We start from the raw sequence: 26,420 nt of genomic DNA on the forward strand, positions 1-26,420 counted from the left end.
TTAAAGTATCCTAGTATGTGCAGTTTCTAAGATCGTCTTACAAAGCATCACATGCTGTTAAGGTCTGAGTTTTTCCCACTGGCTTTTGTCCCAGTGATGTTGACACCTCCTCCAATAGCAGCAGAGCGGGGCTTCCCTGTGTCAGACAGAAACAGGTTATTTCCAAAGCAGCATCCTTTGCAGGTAAAAATCACCCAGTGTGTTCCTTTCTGGGCAGCAAAATATTGATGGCAACACATTCAGTGTCCATCAGGTGGGGTTCTTAACCTGGAATGTTTCAGAATTAGGATTTGATGGGTGTGAGTGAACTCAGGCTCTGAAGTTTTAACTGCATTTTTTTTTAATCCATAGATACTCCCTTTTGTGCCGAGTGTAGACCAGATGTTGATAATATAAATATATAAACATAAATAAGATATGGTTTCTGCCCTCAAAGAGCTCATAAGCCAATAGGAGAGAAAGATGGGACACAGATAAAAGCCCAGGATGGTAAGTGTTTCGATGACTTTGCATATGATCTCACTGGGACTTGCATCCCAGAGGAGCTGAGTCTTGAAATAAGCATTTGCCTGACAGGGTGGGGTGGGGCATTCCATAAAAAAGGGACAAGAAAGCCAAAGGAATGAAGCTGCAGAGCTGGGCGAGGGGGACCAGAACCAAGAGGTGTGGTGAGGAGCAGGGGCAGATTACAGGGGACTGTTTTGCCAGTATTTAGGAGGCTCTGAAGCATTTGAAGCAAAAGAGTGACATGCTCTGATTTGTGGGGTTTATTTTAGAAAATAAATGTGGCAGCGGAGTCATAGATGGGCTAGAGAGTTGTGGGATGGAGACAGAGACCTGTTCAAAGATGACTGCACTCTCCAGGACAATGATGGGGACGCGCTAGATTTGGCCAGAGCAGCGAGATGAGCTGGGAGGGAGGGAACTCAGAGCTTTAAAAAAGATCCCTGTAGACATGAGTCAGTGGGACTGAGGGCTGACTCCCAGACTTTATGGATGAATTACAGTATAACTCGTAAAGGTGGCAGATTGTCTTTTTTTATTTCAGCTTTATTGAGGTATAATTGGCCTGTAAAATTCTAAGATATTTGAAGTGTACACCATGGTGATTTGATACACGTATACATTGAGCAAGATCTCCCCACCCCCACCTAGTTAAATTAACACATCCATCACCTCATATATTTATCATTTTTTTGTGTGTGAGAACATTAAAGTTTTATTCTCTTAGCAAATTTCAATTATTCCATGGAGTGCCATCAATTACAGTCACCATGGTTTACATGAGCTCCTCGGACCTCATTCATCTTATAGCTGAAAGTTTACACCCTTTGAGCAAGCTTGCCCTACTTCCTCCAACTCCCAGCCCCGGCAACCACAACCACTTTCCTACTCTCTGCTTTTATGAGTTTGACTCTTTTTTAAAAAAATAATCCACATATAAGTGACACCATACCTTTCTGACTCGATTATTTCACTTAGCATAATGCCCTCAAGGTCCATCCATGGTGTTGCAAATGGCAGGATTTCCTTCCTTCTTGTGGCAGAATAATATTCCATTGTATATAATATATATGCCACATCTTTATCCATTCATCCATTGACGGACACTGGTTGTTTCCACTTCTTAGCCGTTGGGAACAACGCTGCAATAAACATCAAAGCTTCCTCACAGCAAAAGAAACCATCAACAAAATGAAAAGGCAATCAACTGAATGGGAGAAACTATTTGCTTATATCTGATAAGGGGTTAATATCCAAAATATATAAAGAACTCATCCAACTCAATAGCAAAAACAAACAAGCAAGACCCAAACAATCTGATTTTAAAATGAGCAGCAGAATTGAATAGATCTTTTTCTCTAAAGAAGACGATACAGATGGCCAACAGGCTTATGGAAAGGTGCTCAACATCACTAATCTCTAGGCAACTGCAACTCAAAACCATCAGGAGATGTCACCTCATGCCTGTTAGAATGGCTATCATCAAAGAGACAAAAGGTGTTTAGGCAAGGATGAGGAAAAAAAGGAAACCCTTGTGCTCTCTTGGTGCTACTGTGAATTAGTGCAACCACCATGGACAACAGAATGGAGGTTCCTCAAAAAATTAGAAATAGATCTACCGTATGATCTGACTATTTCACTTCTGGGTATATATCCAAGAGAAATGACAACCATATATTGAAGAGACGTCTGCACTCCCATATTCATTGTAGTGTTATCCACAAAATAACTAGTCACAATAGTTAAGACCGATTGTCTTAATGTCCATTTAAACACTGGGCATATTCAGCATCTCAGATCCTAAAAAGTAGGTTCTGATACTCATCTTCAGGTGTTATAAGAAGATCGTGTCTGATAAAGGACTTTCCCATGATTTCTTCACTTTTAGGATCTGTGGGTCATCAGCTGTACCACACGAAGAGCGTGTCGGAGATCTCAACTTCTACCTGCATTTCCCTTCTGTATTTGCATATCAAATACAAAGTACAAGTATTTTGTTACATTCCTTTTTCTCTCGCAGCTGTCCTTTTTCAATGAATATTGTTATTTTGTTATTCATGCTCACTGTAGGAAGGAGAGCACCACACCACTGAAAAAGCAAATAAATAAAACTCATTCCTCAGTTTACCTCCTAGAGAAAGCTCCTGTAGACTTTTTTTGGGGGGGGTATAGAACCATCTAGAAAAGTGCATATACCCTTACAGGAAGGTAGGACTTCTATACACATTTCTTTGTTAGCTGCTTTTTTCACTCAAAAATATATTGTTACATGATCTCCATGTCAATCAGTATGCATTCTGAAGTCATTTTAAATGCCTGCACCATACTTTGGGTATGTATGCACCATAATTGATCTAATCAGTCTCTCCTTGGAAACCATTTACTTTCATTGTTTTGACTAAACAATGCTGTCTTAAGAATCAGAATTGGAATTTGATTGTACCCTACTTACCAGCTCAGAAGTAAGCCTGGTGCTGTGTCGTAGATGCTGGCAGAAGACACGAGACTCCTGGATCAGAGACAAGGGACTTTGCCTGCAGCACAGCAGGCAGTATGAACAGCAACATGGCATTGGTTCCACTGGCCCTTAAACCCCACAGTGGGGATTCCGTGGGCCCAGATGGATGTTGTGCACACCGAGGGTTGGCATGGCTGCTGCAGGATATCCAGCATAAGGAATCTACTTCTGCTGTGTGAGCAGTAAGCCAGCCCGCTCTTCCCCCCTGGAAGAGACATCACCACATCCTTCAAGCTCACTTGGTTTAACCACAAGTCTGAGAAATGGCCCAGGTAAAGAGTTGTAAGGATGCTGCGTTCCTGGCAGACCCGGCAAGGGGTGTAGGAGCACAGGGGAACCATGAAGGACTATCTCGAAACAATAAGCATCCTTTTCTAAAACCTTTAAATACCTTCAGGGTAAATTCAAAGGAATGAAATGACTCAACCGAAGAGTTTGCCCTCCTGTAGACTTTCTGTACCTGTTACCAAATGACCTTCTAGAAACCCACTCTTGCAGGTTTGCTTTCTCAATTGTCTGTAAAATGACTCTTGCTGTTCCCTTGCTGGCCCAGGAATGACTTCTGGCTTCCGAGCACTCAGGCCCATGTTGGTGTTCTCTGCTTTTCCAGAGATCTGTCTCACCTGTATTAACAGGGAGGATATTTCAGCAGAGCCATTTCCTGACTGGTGTCAAGCTGAAAATGGATTGCTTGCCCCAGGTTGGTGGGAACAGGAACGCTAAGAAAAGCAACAATCGCAGCTCTCCCCGCCTGCGGGTCCAGTCTCTTCCTACTCAGGAGGCCCGGGCCCCTGTTTTCTCATTTGATCTAACACTACAGACAGGTAGTATGTCGTGTCCGTGTGCTGGTAGGTGACTTTTAATGACATTTCAAGGCATCCCGAAAAACAAAATAATTCTTTGGATTGCTTTTGTCAAATAATAAAACTATTTGACATAAGTTTCATTGAAAACAGATGTGGAAGTATGCAAGTCTTACTTTTTTACTGTCCTTCCCTGGGGGGCTCTTGGTTTATGCCAATCTGAATTTTGATGTTGAAAGTCTCAGTGTCTCTCTCTTTTCCAGGTGTATTGTCTTTAATATGTAGGAAAACTTTGGGAGAGGACCCTTGAGCAGTAGCTAACGCTGCTAAAAGTGAGACTGAACCTTCAGAGAATTAAATAAGGAGGAAAGGTTTGTCCTTGGACCAAGGCCTCCCCTGGGCTAGGACTCTGGTGCATGTGTCCTGGTAGTGGCTGGAGCCAGTGGTTTGAAAGCCTGAGAGACTCTGTTTTTAATCACAGACTCTGCCTATGACTTTGGTGTATTCACTTCTTTTTGGTTTCCTCTTCTGTTAAGTGAGAATGCAAATCTCTGACCTCAATTAGAGAGCCACCTGAAAAGCCTTTGCGTTTATTTAGGTGTGTGAGACCCAAGTATAGACCCCCAGGCACTTTGTATCTCACGGGGAGCCCCCTTTCCTGTGTCCCGCAGCAGTGGCTCTCCGTGGCTTGTCGTGCACATCCTGGCATTGGAAACACATCACTTGAAATGTATGTTGGCGGGTGTGGTATCTCCTTGATGTGGATAAGCTGAGTTCTGCAGAGGGAGGCCCCGAGTATTCTGCCCTCCAGGTGGCTTATTTTTTGTCCCCATACCAGGGAAGCACACCATTTGCTACTGGAATGTTTGAAGGAAAAGTCGATAGTGCCTGAAGAACCACCTTCAAAGAAAAGTGGCTCTAATTCTCTTCCCGGTCTTGTGGTAATGTTATCAAAGAGTGCTTTCCAGGCAGGGAAGATCAGTCACTGTTATGGCTGAATGTCTGTGTCCCTCACTCAAATACTCTTACGTTGAAGCCCTAACCTCCAATGCGACTGTATTTGGAAATAGGGCCTGAGAGGAGCTGATAAAGGTTACATGAGGTCATAGGGGTGGAGCCCTAATCAGACAGTGTTGGTGCCTTTATAGAAAGAGGAAGAGACACCAGAGCTTTATCTCTCCACCATGTGAGGCTGCACCAAAAAGGCAGCTGTCTGCAAGTCAGAAAGAGAGTTCTCACCAGGAGCCCACCCTGCCAGTCCTTGATCTGGGACTTCTGGTGCTCAGAACTGTGAGAAAAGACATTTCTGTTGTTGAAGCCCACAGGCTGTGGCATTTTGTCATGGAAGCCTGAGCAGATGGACAAAGTCATGTAAACACTCCAGAAAGAGTCACTATGATGGGGCAGGAGGGAATCCAGTCACCTTTGAGATGACATGTCAAAGTGTCCAAGGGTGGCATGTCACCCTTACTGGGTATCAGACCAGTCCTCTCAGATCTCTTCTTGAGAAAACACAAATGTGAGGCAAACCCCCCAAAAGCTGATTATGTGGGCTCTTAGCTATGCTGAGCTATTTTTTTCCATTTTTCTGTGAAATTTATGCAGATCCCAAGTATCCAGATGCTCATCAAAATTTAATAGGAAGTACTTGCTGAATCATCTGCCTTGCAATCTCTAGATTAAAGTTTTCTGAAAGCAGATAAATCATATTTACTATGGAACCCACGCACCTGGCATTACTATTTGTGGTCAATAAATATTAGTCTCAAGATGAATAAATCAATGTATGAATGAATGAGTAGTAAATGAAGTCTCAACTGACTATAGTGTCTGGTCAGTTTTCCAGGTCATTCCACATTTCTTCTATCTTCACAATAACCTTCTTTACCCAGTTTTCTATAGATTTCCTTTCAAGTAACCTAAAGAAGCCTGAAGAGATCTTCATTGAGTTCCTGTCTGTAAAGGAATAAAAATTCAGAAGCAGGCATCTCAGGGACCATCTTTCTTGAATATATAGTGTGTTCCTCTGACTCCCTAGATGTGTGTGGCTTCTGTGGGCCCCGTGCCACAGTTGAGATGTTCAAATCATTTGAGTCGGTTTCATATGCTTGAAAGGAGTGCAAGATCCTGTTACTTCTATGCTCAAGAAGCTGCTTCTTCTGTTCACAAATATCAGAACAACCCAACTCACAGGGTAGTAAACCAGTCGTATTTTCCTGTCTATGTATGTTACAGAGTCTAAGGTAGGTGGTCCAGGGCTGATATCCGGATTCAATGATCTTTCAGCTCTGTAGCTTTTTTTTTTTTTTTTTTTTAATGTTTTTCAGGTGGCTTCTGCCCGTCCAGGCATAACATCTGCTTTCTAGTCAGCCAGAAATGGGAGGGGCACATCTCTGCCTTTTTATTTTGGAACCCAGAATCCAGCCCAGGGAGTGATGCCTGCATCTTTTCAGCCAGAACTGTGTTGTATAGCTACCCTTAGATGCAAGGATAAGAGGAAGGTAAGGATGAAGTTGGCTGAGAGTGTGTGTGGCATGAATCGACGTCCCCTCTCTTTCACACTATCTCAAGGAAGAAGAGGAAGATTTTGGAGAATCCCAAACAGGACTTGGAGATGGGGAAATAAGAGTGGCTTCTGAGAGTTTAGCAGTAAGAGATTGATGGGCATTTCTTTCTCAGCCTTCAGTAAGCTTCATGGAGACTCAAGGCTGTGTCACCTTGTTCCAATCCAAAAAGTCATCCCAGGATGCAGTGTTCCTCCTTATGTGAACCAATCATGATTAGGGGGACTTCTGCTGAGGGTCAAGGCTGGATTGTTCATTGGTGAGGTGTCACCCAACATACTGATGGCTATTTTCAGAGGAATGAGAGTCATTTTGAGCCAGGGAGCCTTGAGGTGGGTCCACCTAACCTTGAGTGGGTACACAGGAACGGAAAGCAATTCCCAAGATTGCCTTCTGATGTCCTCAGCATGCTCCTGAGGTGGTTTTAGGGACCCTGGAGAACAGAGGTCTGTCTTAGCATCCAAAAGCAAGCCTGAATCCCAGCTCTGGCCCATGACTTGGGGCAAATCTTTCCTTAAGCCTCCATTATCTCATCTGTGAAGTAAGACTAGAAATAGCCAAGGATTAAATGAGAAAATGGAATAAGCACTCTGACAGGCCTAAAGCTTGGTACAGAGAAAGTGTGTTATGATTTTTAGAACAGTGCCAAGCTGGGACTAATTTTGGTGGTCATTGATATGTTTCACGTAACTGAATCTGATCTCACGGACATATGTCATTAATATTTACCCCCAAAATCTTCTTTCCCATAACCTATCTTTGGTTCTTCCAGGCCTTCTGTCACTTCTCACCAGCCATGTCCTCTTTCATGAGTGGCTGGGGAGAGAGTCGTATGTGTACAGAGCACATGTCTTCCAGAACCAAGAGCTGTGTCTCATAATCCCATTTGCAGTGTATGCAAGTTGAGAAGGGAAAGCCTGGCATCCCCCTGCTCACTGGAGCTCACACAGAACCCAAAGGGTTAAAGCAGCATCCCAACGAGCTGCATGCGAGAGTCTCTAACAGGCTGTCCAGGGAGACAGTCACTTGACCACGCTACGTTCAATGAGGTAATGGTCCCACATGCATCCTCTTCTCTTGGGAGAAGGTGTGTGAGATGTAAATAAATGATCAGGTTACAGAATTAACTCTGAATGACCAATTTTGGTTCAAGTAAAGGTCTTCTCCTACCTCACAGATCCCTGGCGATAAATCTTTCAGCAACAGGTTGATCCCTCTCCGAAACAGACTGTCCAGCAACGTTTCCACCTTCGGCACTTGTCGGGACGGAGTGAGTGCGAGGCGGGGGCCCAGCCACGCACGCAACCAACCGCAGACTAACACCTTGACGGGCTTCCTCTTTCAAGGGCCGACTGGTCGATACTCTGGCTACTACTGGGAGGGAGAGAAAAGGGAACAGTTTGCAAAGCCAATAGTAACAGCAAACACAGCAGACCATCTGCGAAAGGGAGCTGCTGATCTGACTTCCAGAGGCTGAAGCAACAAGGTGAAAGGGGCAGGACCCAGGACCCAGCTCCATGTCACTTCCAACGCCTCGCTCCTCTCAGGCTTCCCTTGGGGTAGGTTATTTAAAGTCTTTCATGAGTCTCTGCAAATTCACAATGCAGCGAGCACGTGCTGATTATAACCAGGTCTAGCGTGTCCCTGGGAAAAGGAGTATGAAGGAAGGAGGGCTTCAGCATTGCTCCGGGGATTCTTCGGTGACACGGGGCATGCGGGCTGATCCTTAGCCCCCAGGTGTGCCCCTCCACCTAGCACCCGGATGCACACTGTGGCTCTGATTGGCAGCAACACCTTTCTCTCTGTGGCCCCTGTGCTCCTGGGCCTCAGAGTCTAGGTGGGTGACAGGCAAGGTAATCTCACGATGCGCAAGTGCAGAGGAAGTTATGGCTGCAGGGCTGAGAGAAGCAGGGAGTGAGACTTGGTTTGGGGGGTTTGTAGCAAGACCAGGAGGATAAGGCTAAGCCAAGGACAAGAGGATGAGCAGTCCAGTCTGAAACAAAACCTTGCACCTGTCAAGGCTGTGGGGCAGAAAAGGACAGACACGCTCCAGGAACCAAGGGGAGATGGGTGTGAAGGGGACAAAGCTAGAAAAGGAGAGAAGGCATGAGATGAGGGTATTGAAATGTGCACGAGACAGACACTGCAGGCCGAGTGAAGGCTCTCCAACCATCTTCTTCCTGTGTGGGAAGGACTGAATGGCTGGAAGCGTTTTGGTTTGGGATTTATGAAGATGGCGTGACGGACAGCTCTCATTGCTGGCCGTCGTGTCATCTGTCTTGCATAGTCCATGCTGACCGTCCCTGATGGGGTGGAGGGCTCCATACATCTAGAGCCCCTTGTCCCCCATGCCTTCTCCCTAACAGTCCTCCACCTGTGTCTCCACAAAATATTAAACTCCTTGTCTGTACTTCCTGTTTACAAGCTCCAAGACATCCAAAAGTCAATGGGACCCAATCCATTGGGATCCTTTTATCCTCTTTTGAGAAACGTGGCTCCTGTCATGCTACCTTATAGCCACACACCAACTCTTCCCCTAGATTCGAACCTGGCCCCCGAATACCCGTGAATCTGATATGTTGGACTTACTAATCTAAAGACCAGGAATGTTGTACCAAAATGCTTTACCTTGATGTAGTTACTAAAAACGTATTTGTGTTTTCTCCAAGTGCTGTGCACTCACCAGACCACAGAAGGTCAGCGCATGATGGCCTGATGAGCGGCTTGGAGCCTACATCATCCCTGGGCCTCCTGGAGACGCTGCAGCCGTGCAGGCCCCTCGGGGGCCAGGATGCATCTGGTGAAACTTCATTTCAGCACAGGTGTTGGTGACATGGTCAAGTCGTGTAGACATGAGAGATTTAGTTGCTCCTTCCCTTGGTGGCCTGTCTATACAGCTCCATAGGGGGAGAGGTGGGGATGTTTCTGCCCCACCACTCAGAGACGGAAGGAAGAATAAATCCCAGCACTTGGAACCTCCAATCAAGCCACCTTTTTTGTATCCTTTGGTATAAGGGAGATGTTGGGGACTGAAACGTACGTTGAGAAAGGTGAAAGCTTGCTTTCTTAGTGGTCTTTTGGCAAAAGGATTATTGATAGCGTAGTGAAGTTGGCCAGGGGAAAAGTTCTCCAATCAGACTTCCAATCCCAGCCCTACCACTTCCTGGGTATGTGTCTTCGTCTGTTTGGGCTGCCAGATCAAATTAGACTGGAAGGCAATTTATGCTAAACTACAGACATTTATTTCTCATGGTTCTGGAGGCTGGAAGTCTGAGATAAGGGTGCCAGTGTGGGCCAGCACCTTTGCCTCCTTATAACAAGGATTACCTTTCATCCTGTTTTTAATAACATGCCCCTCCTTTCTGTCTGAGACCTCCCCATAATCCCACCAATGTCCATATGTCTAACATGTACCTCAAAACTCTTCCAGGCTCGACCTAGTACCCAGTTCCAAAGCCTTTTTATAACAGGTATTCGTTACAGCAACAACCCTCTTCTCAGTAGCAAAATCTTAAGTCTCTTCAAGCTGTCATAACAAAATACAAGACATTGGGTGGCTAAAACAGCAGAAATTTATTTTCTCACAGTTCTGGAGGCTGGATATCCCAAGATCTCTAGTCAGCAAACTGGACCCAGGAGAGGAGGTCCAGTCTGAGTCCAAAGGCCTGAGAACCAGGAAGGTCAATGGTGTAAGTTCCAAACCAAGGCCTGGAGAACCAATGTCTCTGATCACACAGTCAGGCAGGGGAAGCTCTCTCTTGGCAGCCTTTTTGTTCTATTCAGGTCAGTTGATTGAATGAGGTTCACCCACACTAGGAAGAGCAAACTGCTTTATCCAGTCTGCTGATTCAAAGGTTAATCTCGTCCCGAAACTCCGCACAGACACAACCAGGATATGTTTGAACAAATGTCCGAGGGCCTTGCAGCCTGGTCAAGTTGACACAGAATTAACCATCAGTATGTGGTGCCCCAAAGTCTCCTCCTCCGTGTTTATCAGTTTCTTCAGCTGTAAAATGGGGATAATAATAAAACCAGCCCCATAAAGTTGCTTCGAAGAGCAAACTTTTTAATATGAGTGTGGACACTTGGCAGTGCCAGGCCCAGTGAGGACTCAGTAGCTGATGGCTAGTAGTAGCATCACTGGGTTGTACCCTCACCCATTACACGTCTACCTTGAAAACTAGAATTTTCACAAATGAGTTCAGGTCACCCCTGAGTATGCTGCCATGTTAGTCGTCTTCATCTCAAGCAGATCATCCCAGGACAATACGACCCGGCACTGGAACCCACTGACACTACGCAGCCTTCCTGGGCTCTTCTGCATGAGAGGCGCGTTTGGACCAGTTAAAAATACACATCCCAGGCTCCACACAAAGGGCTGCTTTAGAGCAGCCCCTATTGGGCACAAGGGCCAGGGATCTGCATTTTTAACTAGAGCCTCAGATAACTCTGATGTGCAAGAGATGCTGAGAACCACTGCCGTCGGGGAACTCAGCACAGGATACTGACTCATTATTTCCTTCACTTTGTTTTATTACATTTATTTGTATGTGCCTTCACGTTCTTGCCCCATTTGAGTTTCTGTTAGCATTTCATCATCCTGGTTGTATATCCTTGTCCTTCAGGGTGGGGTTCAGGGAAGTCTTCTGCTCTGGCTGAGCTTGTGGTCCAAGGTCTCCTCACCCCCGGCCTGTTTACTGCTACCAGCGACATCACGCCCTTGCTAACCCTCAATCATAACAGACAGGCCTGCCCACTCCCTCCTGATTTATCCTGTATTGCGTTGCCTCCTCACCCCGACCCCCTCTTCTTGGTGATTTAAGGAGCTGTTTTTGTTGTTTCTAGAGCCAACACATCTGTCATCCATCCCCCTCCATCTTTAAAAACATTGGAAAATCACTGGTTGCTGAGCACAAAGTGAAGCTTGCACCAGAGGACCATTTCTTTTGAAAATGGCTCTCCCTTAGTGGGACTGGATTGTCTGGGCTTCCACTCTTGCTGCCATTTAGATCAGACCCTTAAACTCAAGTAGACAGCGATGCTTCTCAGCCTGGGTTTGTAGATAGAATGGCCTAATCTTGTGAAGTCAAGTCAACTTTGTGGTTCATCCGTAATTTCTCCTTTTTGCAGACGACTGACTTTCTCCACAAACACAGAAAATTAAGCCATGGCGACAACTGAGGAAATAATAGGGCACAACATGTGTTCATGGTGGACTGTGAATAGACTGGATTAAGAGCTGGTCTGCCTCTAGTGGCATTCTATCTATCATGAGAGCCTTACTAACAGGAAATAGCAGAAATCAAGTTTAGTTAACCTAAAGAAAGGAGGAATTTGCTGGAGGAGATCAGAGAACTCCCAGAAATGTCAGGCTCAGGGCACAGGTAGGAAACTCAGAAGCCTGGGTAGCTGGACCTCTTGGAGAATGTGGTCATCACAGGAGCCTGGGAAGGGGCTGGGCAGTGCCCCCAAAGACAGTCACTTCCAGGTTCAGAGCCCGGGCAGGAGTTCTGATTGGCTGACTTCCACCGCATGACCACCTTCCCGCTGCCAGAGACCCTCCCTTAGAACTTCCGTAATGGGAGATGAGCCTTCATCCTCTCACCCAGGGTTCCCCCAAAAGACTAAGAAGATTTGGATGTTGTGTAGTCTTAGGACAAAAGCCCACCCCAGATAGGATTCACATTCCCCCATTCCCACTGCAATAATAATAGGCATCAGTTGCTGAGGACCCCTGTTTCTCCACACACTGGGCTAGACGCTCCACGTGTGGAATCTCTCGTCCTTACCACCGCCCTCTAAAGTAGCTAGCAGGATGTACTTTTTACAGCTGAAGAAACTGAGCCTTGAAGAGGTTAAGTAACTTTTCTGTAGCTGTGCAGGTGATAAGTGATGAGCCCAGGCTCCTCTGAGCCCAGAACTGGTGGCTGGTCCACTCCATCACACTTCTGCCTCTCTGTGTTATTTTCACAGAAGTTTTTGCCTGTATCCCAAGCAGACCACACAAATAGGACTTGTTTCCACGCTATTACATCCACGTTTGAATGATAAAGGGTATTGACAGATTTATCTCTAAGGTTCCTTCCATCTGTATCTTTCTATGTTTCTATAACTAAATTCTGATGACTACCTTTTTTTTTTTTAATTAATTAATTTTTTTTTTTTTTAGTGGAGGTACTGGAGATGGAACCCAGGACCTTGTGCATTCTAGGCATATGCTGTACCACTGAGCTGTACCCACCCCACCTGATGACTTCCATTTTAAAATGGCATTGAGCATGTAACTGCAGAGCAGATCTGGCTGCTGTTGGTGGAACCATTAACAATTTCAAGTGCGATGCTGTCTTCTTTGGTCCTATGCAGCTTCCCCTGGAAGACTGTACCTCCCCTGCCAAAGCGAGTCCCTGAAATCTGTTCGGAAACTAACCACAGGCCTGTGTCCCAGTGGAAGTGGCTGCTGAACACAATTCCTGCTGTCTGGCTGGTGATGTGCTAATCACCCTTTGTTGTTCTAAACAAATACGTCTCAGCAGAGACTCAAAGGAACTTTTTCAGAGAAGAAAGTGGATGTGTTCACACCGCTTTTATGTGGGCAGAATGAGCAATGCTTAGTCAAATAATCACTCCTGATTCTCTCTTGGGCATATGTGGTTTGGACTAGAAACTAAAAGCTACTTGGACAATTTTGCAGAACCTTATCGCTGGCTTCGGTCTGGAGCTCCTGTCTGAAACAGCAGGTAGCATCAGGGCATTACAAGACATACGCGTTGGGTTGGGTGTGTTCCTCCTTCATGAGGCGCAGTTTGTGATTCATCTATTTAATTGTGCTGTAAACGGACATTTATGGAGCACCTCCTTGGGGCTAGGACTTGTATCAGTATTGAGATTTTACTTACAAAAAAAAAAAAGACAAAATCCCTAGCAGGTGGTATGGCAGTGTCAGGGGAGCAGGTAGACATGAAAACAGAATGAAAATGCAGGATGATGGAAATGTCATGTTATGAATGCCTGGAGAGTGTGGTACAGGAGCACAGAGAAGGGACTGACTAGATGTTTTGGGGGTAAATCTGGAAAGAAATAAAGAGAAGTATTTGAGTGGAGTCGTAATGAAAACAGTGTAACCAGAACATTACGTGGGAGGCTCTTTGTAGCTGGAGGTCAAAAGTCTGCAAGTTTTAGGACCTACAAAGTTCAGGATGACTGTGAGTGACATAGGAGGGGGTTAATCAAAGAGTGAAAGGAGAATTTTAAAAGGAGCTAAAACAGACCCTGATACGAATAGTCATAGACATCATGCAAAGACCTTGGATTATGTTAACAGGCTTTTCACGCGGAAGAGGGGTGTGATGGGACTATATCTGAGAATGACCGCTCTGTTGACAGAAGAATGAATTAGAGCAGAAAGAGGACAGGAGACCTTACAGACAGCCAGGCTGCAGGTGCAGTTTTACCATTTTGGTGACAATTTATGGAAGAATGAGAAGGTTTACCGTTCTCCCACAGTCTCTTTAAAAACGTGAACGCCGTAAGGGCCAAATAGGAGAATTTCATGGAGTATTTTCATTAAAAAATAATTACAGAGATTATTTTCTTTTACTGGCCTGAAATCTTAAAAAAAAAAAAAAAAAAGACAGTAGGCCAATACAGTAAATCTTGCCTTTTCTAACATAAATTTTATATAGCGTGAGACAAATTTTGTCTTCTAACCCGTAAGATGATTAACAGCAAAGTCGTCAATTATGGAGAATCAGTAAGTTGTTAAAGAATACTGCTTCTTAATTGAAGGCTTTTACACTAGTTGTCTACCTCCTGAAAGGACTTATTTCCCCATTCAGTGCTAAATTTAAGGACCCCTTTCAAACATCCATCATGTATCATTGAACCGGATCAGAAGACGTGAGTGTGGACTGCTTTAAGGCATGTCAAAATGAGTAACTGTTTTAGTAAGCTGTTCTATTTCTAATACAAGCCGGTGAAAAAACAATGAGCCAGTCTCCAGTGTTAAGATGGGAAAATATGAAAACCATCCCGGCTTACTCCACTCATCACCATGGTTTCATCATCTATTACACAGTAAAACAAACACAGCCACTGACTATAACCCTTAATGAGCATATGTGACTCTGATAATGTTTATCGGGTTTATTTGTTTGAGGCCAACTGAAATGAAAAGAAAACAGTGCAGCGTTGGGTCATTAGTCTCTTCTGACGTGTGCTGTAACTCTAAGGAAAACATTAGTAGCCTATTTTTAGCAAGTACCTTCATCCACTGAAGTGATAATGGCCCAAGGAATAATCCCTGGGATGGAACACAGAAATTCCAGGAATTAAACGTTCTTGCTCATCTGTGCTACGGTCACAGGAAATCTATCAGCGCCGTCCTTTCTCATCAACATCGAGAAATGTTTCACATCAGACCGTTATGCAATCCTCTCCAACTAGACTGCCTTCTGCCTTCATCTCTGCTAAGTCGGGGTCCTCCCAGACAGAAGAAATGAAAAACGTCACCTCCTCCCGGAAGCCTCTCTTTGCCTGTAAACGTTAGCCCTTGTACTTTATATTATTTTCATTTATGTAATCTGTCTATTTTATGTTCTTTTCAATCTTCAAAAATCCTATTGAAAAAACTCATACAGAAATGACAAAAGCAAGACATCTTTCTAGATTCCACTGCGATTGGTGTATGTGGAAGGAGGCAGATAGATAAAAAAGGTAGTTTCTTCCCTGTGGGGGTACAAAACCCAGCAGAAGGGATAAGGCAGATGGAGAGGGTCAGAGAGTGGTCCTCAGCATCTGAGAGGGACGCAGCCGCTGTCACCAACCCCGGGACTCAGTGATTGACAAAGAGTGTGTGTGGACATGAGGGGGTGGCCACCAGCCAGGCTGGTGGGGTGGAGGGAGAGGAGGGCCTGGGCAGGGGTTTGAAAACTATCAGGAGGCACTGGAGAGTCAGAACAGGGCCTTTGGAATAAACAAAACAGATACGAGTTAAAATATGGGACCTTCTGTCTGTGTGATTTTGATAAGTTACACCACGATTTTGGGGCATATGAGATGACTGTTACCACAAATGAGATTCTGTGAAAAGACTCATTAAATTGTCCAGGTTACAAGTTCTCACTGAAGGGCATTTATGGTCCTTATTGCTATGATTTGATGCTTCTCAGGGAGTTTGCCTCCCCATTCCTTCCCCCATTGGGGACTCATTGTATTTAATTGTGAAGTGTCTCCCAAGGGACTGTATGTGGGGAATTCAGAAGAAAAGGAGTCCTCTGACTTTGGGGGTGGGGCTCAGAGTGGGCTTCGTCGAGGAAATACCACTTCAGCTGGTTTGTAAGAGTCAGTTATGATTTGAGGAAGCAGCGATGAAGAAGACGGACCACCCACCCATGAGCCAAATAATAAATGGAGAACATTTACACACTTCTTTCTTGGTGTTCCAAGATGAGTTCCAGGCCTTTGTTGGATACTCCCTCCAGAAATGGTAAGCTTCTTAGAGCAGGGACCATGATTTTACATCTTATTTATTATCCCCACAGAGAAGCCAATAGAAATAAAATAAATGCTTTTTGTTGATGGTCTGGGGCCTGTGTGGAAGCCATTCTTATAACTGAAAGCTTATTTGATGCACTTTGCAACCTCCCTCTCTCTCTCAGAAACAGAAAAGGAAGCTTGGAGAAAACCAGGATGGATCCAGGAAGTAGGATGCAACTGTGTTGTACCAGATGGTTTAACTTGTGTGAGCTCCATCTGTACCCTCTAAAGAGCATGGTGTCTGTAATAGGATCATGGTGCTTTGGGTTTCTTAATCTTTTGTAATTCCTCACTCATTGGTAAATGCTTTTATTTTATTTGTAAAATTTCCAACATGTTTCCAGCTATGCAAAGAGGCAACTGCCATTCTGTGACCACAGAGGGGGAGCCCTGAGTTGCTAGAGGACAGCTGTGGGCCTGCAGGACGGGTAAGAACTGCTTCTCTCCTGCTGTGAGAAAGCTTCCCTAGGAAGGCTGGGCCAGAGAGGCCTCGTATGGAAGAGTTCTGGTGACAAAGGGAAGAGATGTGGCTTTGGAGTGAGCCAGACACAGCAACAGCCCCACTGACTGGCACTGTCAGCCTAGTAAAGAATTCTCTCTTTGCCTATAAAGTAGGGAAAGAAAACATATCTACAAGTTGTAAGGATTCAAGAAGTGTCTTCAAGAGCAAGCGTGTTGTGAGTTGTGTCATGAGATAGACAGACACAGAGATACAGAGGAGTGGGGAGAGGGAGAAAGTGAAGGACGTGAGGGGACAGGATTAGGAGTCAGGACCGGGGACCTCGTTAAAATCCAGATTCTGATTCCAGAGGTCTTGAATGAGGCCTGAGTTTCTGCATTTCCAGCCGCCAACCCCCGGCAATGCTGCCCTGCTGGTTCGGGGACCACTGGGGTAGCCAGGCTCGAGGTGGACCTCATCACCCTGATTTTCATTCCCCAGAAGCCCTCCCCACCACCCGGCAGCTGGCAGCCCTGGGTGTGTCCAGATCCTGTGTGCTGTGCGCTCACTGCACAGAGGACAAAGCAGGGTTACGGTGGGCGAAGGCTATGTCCTGTCATCCCTGCTTATCCTGAGAAGCTGAGCTGGAGGCTCCTTCACCAGTGGAGCTGAGCTCCTGAGTCAGGAAGCATTGGTGGAATCATGGCCAAGGCCTGGGTGGAGGGCTCCTCGGGGGGAACGGGGGGAAATGAAAGTCTCTGTGTCACATGTTCTCACCATGGGTGGGTGTTCACATCTCACTGCACAGGAAACAGCTTCATCTGCAGTCTCCTTTATGGGTCCTGGGAAAGCAAATCACTCCCTGGGTGGAAGGTGCGTAAGAAGGTGACTTGTTTCCCATCGGCAAGAATGGTACCTGTGGCCCGAATCCAGTCCTAGGGTTCTGCACATTTGAGATGCAACTGAAGAGCAACAGATTGGGAGTCAGAAGAACTGGATGTCACTCAGAGCTTGGGAATGACCTGCGTGTGTCCTTGGACTAGCTACCCTGCCTCCCAGAGACCAGAGTTTTCATCTGTAAAAGAGACATTATCAAATAGCACAACCTTTCCAACAACCCTATTATGAAGAATGAGTGAGAAAATACAGGGAAGAACTTTGAAAACCAAATAAAACATCACACAGTTACAAAGGAGATTAGGAACAGGAGTTCTAAGGCACTTTAGCCACCCAATTGCCCACCTATAAAATTATGTCCCAGACTCTCGCACCCTATTAGGTGGGACCTAAATATACCTGAGGAAGGGGCTAAGTGGAGAGAAAGGTGTGTGTGCTACTCAGGAAATCCATCAGGAAGTCTGTCCTCATTCACGTGGTGTGGTCACTGCTGCCCCAAAGTTTGGGATGCCTGTCAGGACAGGGACAGCCAAAGCAAGGCTGCAAATAGTGGACCAACAGGTGTGCAATGGGCATTTAGCTTAAAGGTAAAGGGATCTATCTGCTTTAATAAAGCACATTTGAGTAAGAGGACTGAGTCCTGTTTCCTCCGTATCATTGACACTAAAAGGCAAACACCCCCGAAGTCGAACGTAAGGAGTGAAAAGAACAAAGAGCGTATTCATGGCTCTCCTCTCCCAAGGCCTCAGCCCCCTCTCTGGAAGCCTGCCAGCTCCCTACCATTACTGCAGCTCCTTGACCTGAATTAACAAACCCCAGGCCCTTATTTTGAAGAGGTTGACGCACAAGCTCTGGATAGGGTTTCTTGGTGTTTTGGGAAGAAGCGGGACTCACTCCTCAGGAACGATGCAGCACACAGAGCAGGGGATCTGGGACCAGGCCAGAGGAGGGCACAGGAGGTCTGCACCGGCCATGAACTTTTCCTGCGTCTCAGTCCACTCAGTCCTACAACCAGAAGATGACCTCTGACCCTTCAACAGTACGATTCTTGTAGGTGATGAAACTGAGGACACTGAAACTGAAGGGGCCCTAGGTGAGTTCCAGGGCTGGGAACAGAAACAATGAGAAAGTCAAATAATCGGTTCTGTTTGCCCAAAAAATGACTCTTCCATTTAGCCACTGGAATCTGCCTAAATGTTATCTTCTAGGTGTCTCTTTCCCCGACACCCACTGAGCAGATGAACAGCCACCCCAAGATGTGTGCACACATTCCATCCCCTCATCTCCTCCTCTGTCTCAGCATTTGTCAGCCTATGTTTTATTTTTTCATTTTTCTCTCTTCCATCGTGATGATGAAAGTTCCATGATAGTCTGATTTCTTTCTTTACTCTTATATCCCCACCACCACGCATGGCCTGAAAATCATAGGTGTCCAATAAACATCTCTGAATAAATGATACCCTGGTAGCAATGTCCACGAACTCTGCCCTTAGTTTTAGATTATTCTTGTGCTTTGCGCTCATTCTTCTGAGCCCCTCTATATTTTCCTGAGCCATCATCCATCATCATCATCATCACTGTAATCATCACATAAAATTGTGTGTTTCTGTGCAGAATCTGAAAACCTACGGCTCTCCATGGCAACAGCCTCCTGGCGATGATTCACTGGGCAGGAGAGGGACCAATGATTGCACTTCCAGTTAAATATTTCCCAGCCTCCTTCAGGCAGGTCGCTTCCTTTATGAAATCCACATCTTGGGGTATGTTTCTCCCCAGGACATTTACAGAAAGTGACCAGGTTAGTTAGATTTTTTTTCTCAAGTCATAAAATCACTTTCCTGATGATATCATAAATTAGAGGCCAATGGTATGCCGATGTTCGAACTCCCTGAATTGCGTAGTGACTTCCAAGTGGCAAGAAACAAATTTCTCTAGTGTGAGCAGTTTAGTCATAGGCAGGAAAACGTCTTTGGAAAACATCTAACGTATAGTAAATGCTCGACATTTCTGGAGTGAATGCCTGGATGAAACCCGCCTGGATGCTTCCTCTTTCCCGCCTATGTTGGTGGCTTGAATCTGGGGATTTGCGGTAGAGTTAACTACATGTCCGTAGTTTTTTTTCTCCGAAGCCCAGCTGTCCCTGCATAGCCTCTGTCTTCCTGTACATAAAACATTCCTTGTGCATCTGGAGACTTAAAGAAAGGACCCCGCCAGTCTGCACATGAAATTCGCAGCACTCCACTCCTGCACCTGTGGGCTGTGTGATCTGGAATATATTTGTGTTTCCCGGTCACACTTGGAGCAGCGAGATTTGACCTTCAGAAAGCAGTGGTTTGCTGAGAGCCTTTTCTTAGTTCTTTTTAAATCATGTACACATGGTGAGAGCCGGACACCTCTGCCTACCAAAGGCTGAAGGAATGTGCCTCGGAGCCAAGTCTAGACAGAATTCCGAGCCTGGGGAGTCAGTGGGACCGGGAAATCACCACCGGGTCCATGCCAACTTTGTGTCCTGCAACTTTACCATTTTTGTGTTTCTGGATCGTAGCCAGCATGGGAGGCCTCTGGTGCCAAGAATGACCGTAACAAGTGGGTTGAGGTTTCCACTGGAGGTTAATTTAAATGTTCCACCTTCCTTCAGCTCCTCATTTAGAGTGTGTTACATTTCCCGAGGCAACCCCAAGATTTTCCAGGACTCTGCTTTGCTGAGGGAAGGAGCGGGGGGATGCCAAGCCATCCTCTGTCCTGTCTTAGTTTATAGCCACCTGTAATCAATCATCTGGTGAAACGGGGATTTACAAAAACAACTGAATTAGGAAAATACTAATCCCAACTGTCAACGTGACGAGGAAAGTACCGAATCAAAGGGAAGGAGACAGGCACGGTCTTCCCACCTCACTTTCTGCAGACCAGGTGCCCCCTCCCCCTTAACTCATCTCCATCCAAGGCTGTGCCATTGCTGAGCCACACAGCTGGTACCCCATTAAAAGCTGGCACCCCTCTCCCTCGTGTGGTTCCCAGCCTTTATCTTAGACTGCCTGTCTCCACCCATTTCAAAATCTGAGTCTTGAGGACAACATTCTCCCAGCCTCTGACTTTTTTTATGTAGGGTCTACTGTCTCCCACTCTTCCTCCATCAACCTGCACATCAGATCAGTCTTGAAGTCCTGCTGATCTGACTTCCTGCTCATTCATGTCCACCTGCACTGCGACTGCACTGGTGCCGGTCCTGGTCCGGTCGTCTCCCACCTGGCCCACCGCAGTCACCTTCTGCTCCCCCTCCTGCAACCCCAGCCCCGCCCTCAACCCCATTCTCCGCCGCACTGCACCGTGGATGGACCACGTGGATCTGGTCTTGCTCTTTCCTGCCTGCATTCTACTGTTTGATGATACCAGACAGTTGGTGGTCGACCTGGCACCGCCCTCCACACACACCCCTGCTCTACCGTGATCTGCCCCGGCCCTTGTTTTGTCCAGGTCCTTCCTTGCTTCGCTAACATTCACGTCTCCAGAATCGCATAAGGTTGCAGGTTCTGGAAGTCTCCTCAAAAGCATCACCTTGGGCCAAATATCCTTTCTCACTTGGCTCCTAACTTCCCATGTCATGGTGAAACTGTTTGATGGTACCTCTTCCTTAAACTCTTGAGTTCCTAGAGAGTAAGATTTTTACCTACAATGCCTGGCCCAATGTCTAAAAGCCAATAGGTACTCAAGAAATCTCTGCTGGACAGAAATGACTGTCTTCACTTTCCCCTCAAACCAGTGTTCTTGGCGTTGATCCCTTGACTCGCTTTATTTTCTGCCTTGACAATGGTGTAGACAACTGTCCTTCCAGTGGTGCTGCCCCCCAGTGGCGTGGTGAGCAACCCCTTCAATCCTGACTCCTAGGGCATCTCTCAGTTGTCCTGGGACCCAGCCCTGGGCTCTTGGTAGCCTCTCTGCAGTTCTAAGAAACTTTTTCAATGAGGACTTAATTCCTGAATGATGTTGAAACTAGGACTAGTGAGTTGAGCAATATAGTCACTTTAAATCAAAAAGTCATCCCAGAATAAAGATAGAGAGAAAGGTAGGGTTATGTGGAAGAGGTCACAGCTGTATGTACAAAGGGCTGAAACTCATTTGGAAATGTTAGTCGTCGTCCTAGTACTCAGCTGGTATGAAATGAGATTTTTTTTTTCTGAATTCTGGCTATATATTGGCATTGCCTAGGGGGATTTTAGAAAAACTGATGTCCCGGTATAATCCCAAATATTCTGACTGAATCGGTCTGAGAAGAGCCTGACTACTGGGATCTTCCAGAAAGGCCCCTGGGTTTTTGAGCATCCCTGATGAGATGGGTTGGTCTACACAGAGCTTCTTCCCATCAGGTTCTCCAGCCAGAGCAAGTCCTGTCCGTTGTACTCCTAATGACAGGGGGCTTCACAAAATCTCAAGTGATCTCTCTTTAGCACAGCTTCAAATGATGCTTCAACTTGAAATTTCACTATGAGAGCAATTCGTTGAAAAGAAAAAAAAAAACCGCTATAAAAGGATCACAGGTATGTGTTTGTAACAGTTAGTTTAAGCACTGATGGGTACTGGCACACATAGTTATGTACCCGATGCAAAGACTACAGATTATGTGCATCCACAGAATGCATCCACTGCTATGCTGTGACCTGCTGACGTAACACACCTTTGACTTCATCTCATACTTGGGGAAAGCTTGGAGATCGGTTTTCATTAAGTTAGACTGGAAGACATCTAGGGTGAGGGGGCTGCTTGAAAGACACTCTCATTGCTCACAGCTCTTTCCTTTCTTCCTTTTCTTTCTGTTCTTTTCCTTTTTTCTTCCTTTCTTTCTTTCCTTCCTTCCTTCCTTTCTTTTCCTTCCTTCCTTCCATCCTTCTTCTCTCCTTCCTTCCTTCCATTTTCCTGAAGCAAGATCGAGATCACTGAGGAGGTTAAGGGTAGGTCGACCCTTGGCACTATGACTTAAGCTTTTAAATTTTGTTTGTTTTTCAGCTATTTTGTGCCTGCTACACTGGAGTTACAAGTTCAAAGATTCTGTGCTTACATTCCTTTTGGTCCTTGAAGAACATCCACCTTGAGAAGGAAGTAGGCTGGCAGAGGTTAAGCAAAGGCTTTTGAGACCCACTTCCCTTTCAGCTAGCCGAATCGTAGATTACACACCCTAGTGACAGTAAAGCCATTAGAACAGTGCCTTGTACCCAGTGAGCTTCAGATAAGTGTCTGTTAAAATCAAAACAAATGCAGTAGGAAGTTGCTATTTTTGCTTCCCTACATCCCTTCATTTGGGTTTCATTTGTCCTTCCTCAATCAGTGAAATTTAAGTGGGACCAGAATTCCTGAAGGCTCCCCCCCATCTTTTCTGTAGAGAGCAAGGCTTCCAGGAATATGAATTTCACAGGGGCCTTTCCAGCATTTTTGCCTTTGGTAACCCCCTTCCTTCACAAAAAATATTAAAAATTACATTTTATGACTGCTTTAGTATAAAGATGAATATAATGCGAATTATACTCATTGTTATATATTCATTGTTACTATATTTTTTCTTCTGATGAAAAAAAAAAAGACATTTTTGCAGAGCCCTAAAAGCATCATGAGCTCTTGGCATGGTGCCTCACAGATAACTTGGCCTTGTCCGGTAACCTCATAGTAAGGGCCTTTAATTTGCCAGTTTTCTTCCTCTCCAGGACAAGATGGGAGTGTTTTGTTTTGCGTTGGAGATTTGGAAGAAGGCAGATTTCATAGAGAAATTGTAAGTCCAATTCAAAGCAATTCAACAAATTCTTATTAAGTAGCCCTGTGTTTGTGTGTGCATCTGGGTTTCTCATTATTCTTACATACACACACACACACACACACGCACGCACGCACACACACACACACAATCAGTCTCTGATGGATGGAGTTTGCGATCTGGTTGATATGCCCATAATTTATCCATATCCCAAACATTTTCTTATGAAGATCTGGACATTAAATGTAATTTTAGTCCTAGGCTCTATACTTACGATTCTTCAACTGTAAACAACTAAGTGAGACTCTGGCTAACTTAGGTTACAAACCAAAAGGAGTTCGTTGGAAAGTTACCGGAGAACTCTCAGAATTAAGGAAAAGCTTCGGGCCATCTTTCTGAAATATGCTATCTTGTGTTTTGTAAGCCAGGGTGCGGAATGTGGGCCAAGTTACAAGGTGAAAGGAAGCCATCGGGTGGATTTAAAGGAGACAAGAGGTGCAAGTGATCGGATTTTTATTTTCAGATACTGTATGTAGCTGCTGTGTGGCGAGTGGACTGCAGACGCGGGGTGAGATCAGGAGAACAGGTCAGGAGACGCATTTCAGGGGCCAGGTGGGAAGAGATGGGACTTTCACTAGTGGGAAATGTACGCATGGAGAGCAGCGGACAGAAGCAGAGCATGGTCTTAAGGCTAGAAAGGAAGGAGGCATCAGAGGGTCCTCATCAGACATTTTGACACGACTAACTGGTCAACAGTCGCGCTGCCCAGTGACAACACCACCAACCACCACAACAGAAACTGGGTGAGGACCAGGTTTGAGGACAGTATCAAAATGACTATAGTGGAAGTTTGAGGTACCAGTGGATAGCCACGTGGAAATGACAAGTCCGGAGGAGATGTCTGACTCTGGAGTTTCAGGGAAGGGCCAGGGCAAGGTCGGCAATATTTAGAGTGGTGAGTCTGGATGAATTTCCTAAGTTAAAGATCCAGATAGAGAGTAGAAAGGGCTGGGATGGAGCACTCAGGTCACTGAGAGGCGGCGGGTGTGGGGGGAGTGAAAGCAGGAGAGTGAGTGTGGTGTCCCAGCCACTCAGAGAAGATGCACAATGACATGGTGCGAAGTAAAGCCATGTGAGAGAGAGGCTGCCAGTGGATTTGGTGGCATGAAGGTCATGGGTGACCCTGACCAAGGCGGACTGAAGCGTCTGGTGGAAATAGAGATTTTACTGGGATGAGCTGGTTTTTCCTTCATTCTATCTAGAACAAAAGGGAGCAGAGAAATGGATGTTAACTGGAGGGCGTGTAGCCTCAAGGCAGGAGTACTTTAAGGTTGCAGGTTTGTATGCTAATGGCAGTGATCCAGGAGAAGTGGAAATTTTGATGATTTAGCAAAGACAGGAGCCAAGTCTTTGAAAAGACAAGAGGATGTGGGATCCAGGTGTGTAGGTGGAATTACCTACCATTTGATGGGAAAGGGAACTCCATACCTTAGCCAAAGACAGAGGGCAGAGAGCAGGTAGGTCAGCAAATACGGTTGGGGGGAGATGAAACAGCTCCCAGATAACTATTTTCTCAATAATCAGGAAGTTCAAGTTTATCAGCTTGGGGTGGGAATGGTCATGATGTAAATGATTTGTGGGTAGAAGGGTGGGGAATAGTTGTTTGGGGGGATCTAAAAGTGAGTACGAAAAGGAAATGCATGCAGGGTGGCCTGGCACTACTGAGTGTCCATTTGAGATTACTAGGCATGAAATTTATGAGACCAGTCAGTATAGTGGGGTTTTTGTCCAGCAACATTTAATTAGCTTGTGGCTATTATTAATAATAATACTAGCTGGAATATATTGAATACTTACTATGTGTCACTTTTTAAAACATTTCACAAGTGCTTACTTTATGATATATGTATGATTACTATATTGCTATTACTATAGGCACAGAGAGGTTATGCAATTTGTTCAAGGTCACACAGCAAGGAAGGGCTGGAGCTCATTACAGATCCAAGCAATTAGACTCAAAAGACCACATAACTCGCCCCTCACAATGTTACCGCTAGGAAAAACAAGGCAGTTCTATAGAAAACACCCAGCACATTCCTCTGCCCACAGGACACATTCGATGAATTTTAGTATGAATAGCAGCATTTAGAGAATATTATCTACTCCCTAGAATGTTTGTAAAGTATAAAAAAGCTAAAATATATGAATTCTGAGCCTAGCACCTGGAACTTACAAATGTTGGCGCACTTCTGCTTTGTCCTCCCACCTCCAACCAACCTAGGTAGTAATCTGACCTCTAAATCCTCAAGTCAGTTGATTGCTCAGACTGTGTTGCCATGGGAGGCCACTAGGTGGCGCCACCAAAGAACAAGCATGTTTTCATTAATCTTCAGATGTTTAACTCCAGATACAGGTGAGCCAGCAGAAGCTGGACCTTGACCACCAGGAGAAGGGTCGTCATGAATAAATAAATAGATGGATAGAGCTGCATTTAAATCATATGTCTGGGCAAGCGAGTAAAGCAAAGAGTATGTATATCCACAGAGACTGTTCTTGGCGAGGCAGGCAACGAGGGCCGAGGCAAATTCCGTGTGCTTGCCTGCTAAATAATTAGACAGAACTCTTGCCTGCTTTCTCAAAACCAAGCTATCCTCCAAAACTGTTAAATCCGTGGGTCAGACAAAATTCCGAACAGTGGCAGGGACATCCCCGTGTTTCTTCCGCGTGCCGACCCGCAGGTACATGAGAGGCAGAGCTGTGACTCAGGAACTGTGCTCCCGCCCCCACCTTCGCCCAGGTCCGCCCATCATCTGACAGCTCTCTCCCTAGCTGCCAGCTCCATGTATGGTCAACAAATGAAGACACCTACTGTTCCCAGGAGCCTTGCCTCATCAGGAGACTATTCCAGGTATCCCCCCTTCGTGCGGCACCCGCATTCCAGCCCTTTCTCTCTGAATGGCGACAGTCAGCCCCAGAAACGGCACTGAATACTTTCCTTATCTTTCCCTCCCTCCCAGCAGTGACGTCATGGGATTGAAATCTCGGCCTGTTTACTGTATCATCGCCTATAGCTCAGTGGGATTCTGGAAAAGGCACAGAGACAATTTAGATAGAAGTAAAAAAAAAAAAAATCCAAAAATTTGAACCACCCACTGTGCCGCATTATCATGGCCTTTGGGTACATGTTCCAAGTTCACCCTCCCCCCATCCCGGGCCATCTTCACGCCTCTCTGTGGTTTCCTGGCTCCTCTCACTAGGGCCACATGTATCCGCTATGGCCAGTGCCACGGGGCTCCCCAAACACAGATTCCCATGAACACTGAACAAAAGAGGAGGGAGAGGCAGAGCGTGTCAAATGTCTCATTAGGCCTTCTGTCCGATTCTCATTAGATTCGCTGACTGCTTCGCATCGGGCCCACGT

The 26,420-nt window shown here is 45.7% G+C and overlaps 1 protein-coding gene across 9 annotated transcripts in view; it reads left to right on the top strand.

Moving 5' to 3' along the window:
* The window catches only part of SUGCT (succinyl-CoA:glutarate-CoA transferase), a 622,782-nt gene extending 606,812 nt beyond the window's left edge, over window positions 1–15,970 (top strand). For 2 of the 9 annotated variants that reach the window (XM_032484261.1, XM_032484260.1), the window contains 5 exons: window positions 352–489; window positions 6,153–6,326; window positions 7,162–7,438; window positions 7,567–7,948; window positions 9,059–15,506. The gene's annotated coding sequence lies outside the window, so the exon portion shown is untranslated. Of the gene's footprint in view, window positions 1–351; window positions 490–6,152; window positions 6,327–7,161; window positions 7,439–7,566; window positions 7,949–9,058 lie in introns of all 9 variants that reach the window. The other 7 variants (XM_032484266.1, XM_032484262.1, XM_032484267.1 and 4 more) reach the window with 7 other exon arrangements.
* Window positions 15,971–26,420: the final 10,450 nt, after the last annotated feature.

Source organism: Camelus ferus, chromosome 7 (genome assembly GCF_009834535.1).
Source record: "Camelus ferus isolate YT-003-E chromosome 7, BCGSAC_Cfer_1.0, whole genome shotgun sequence".
Taxonomy (NCBI): Eukaryota; Metazoa; Chordata; class Mammalia; order Artiodactyla; family Camelidae; genus Camelus; species Camelus ferus.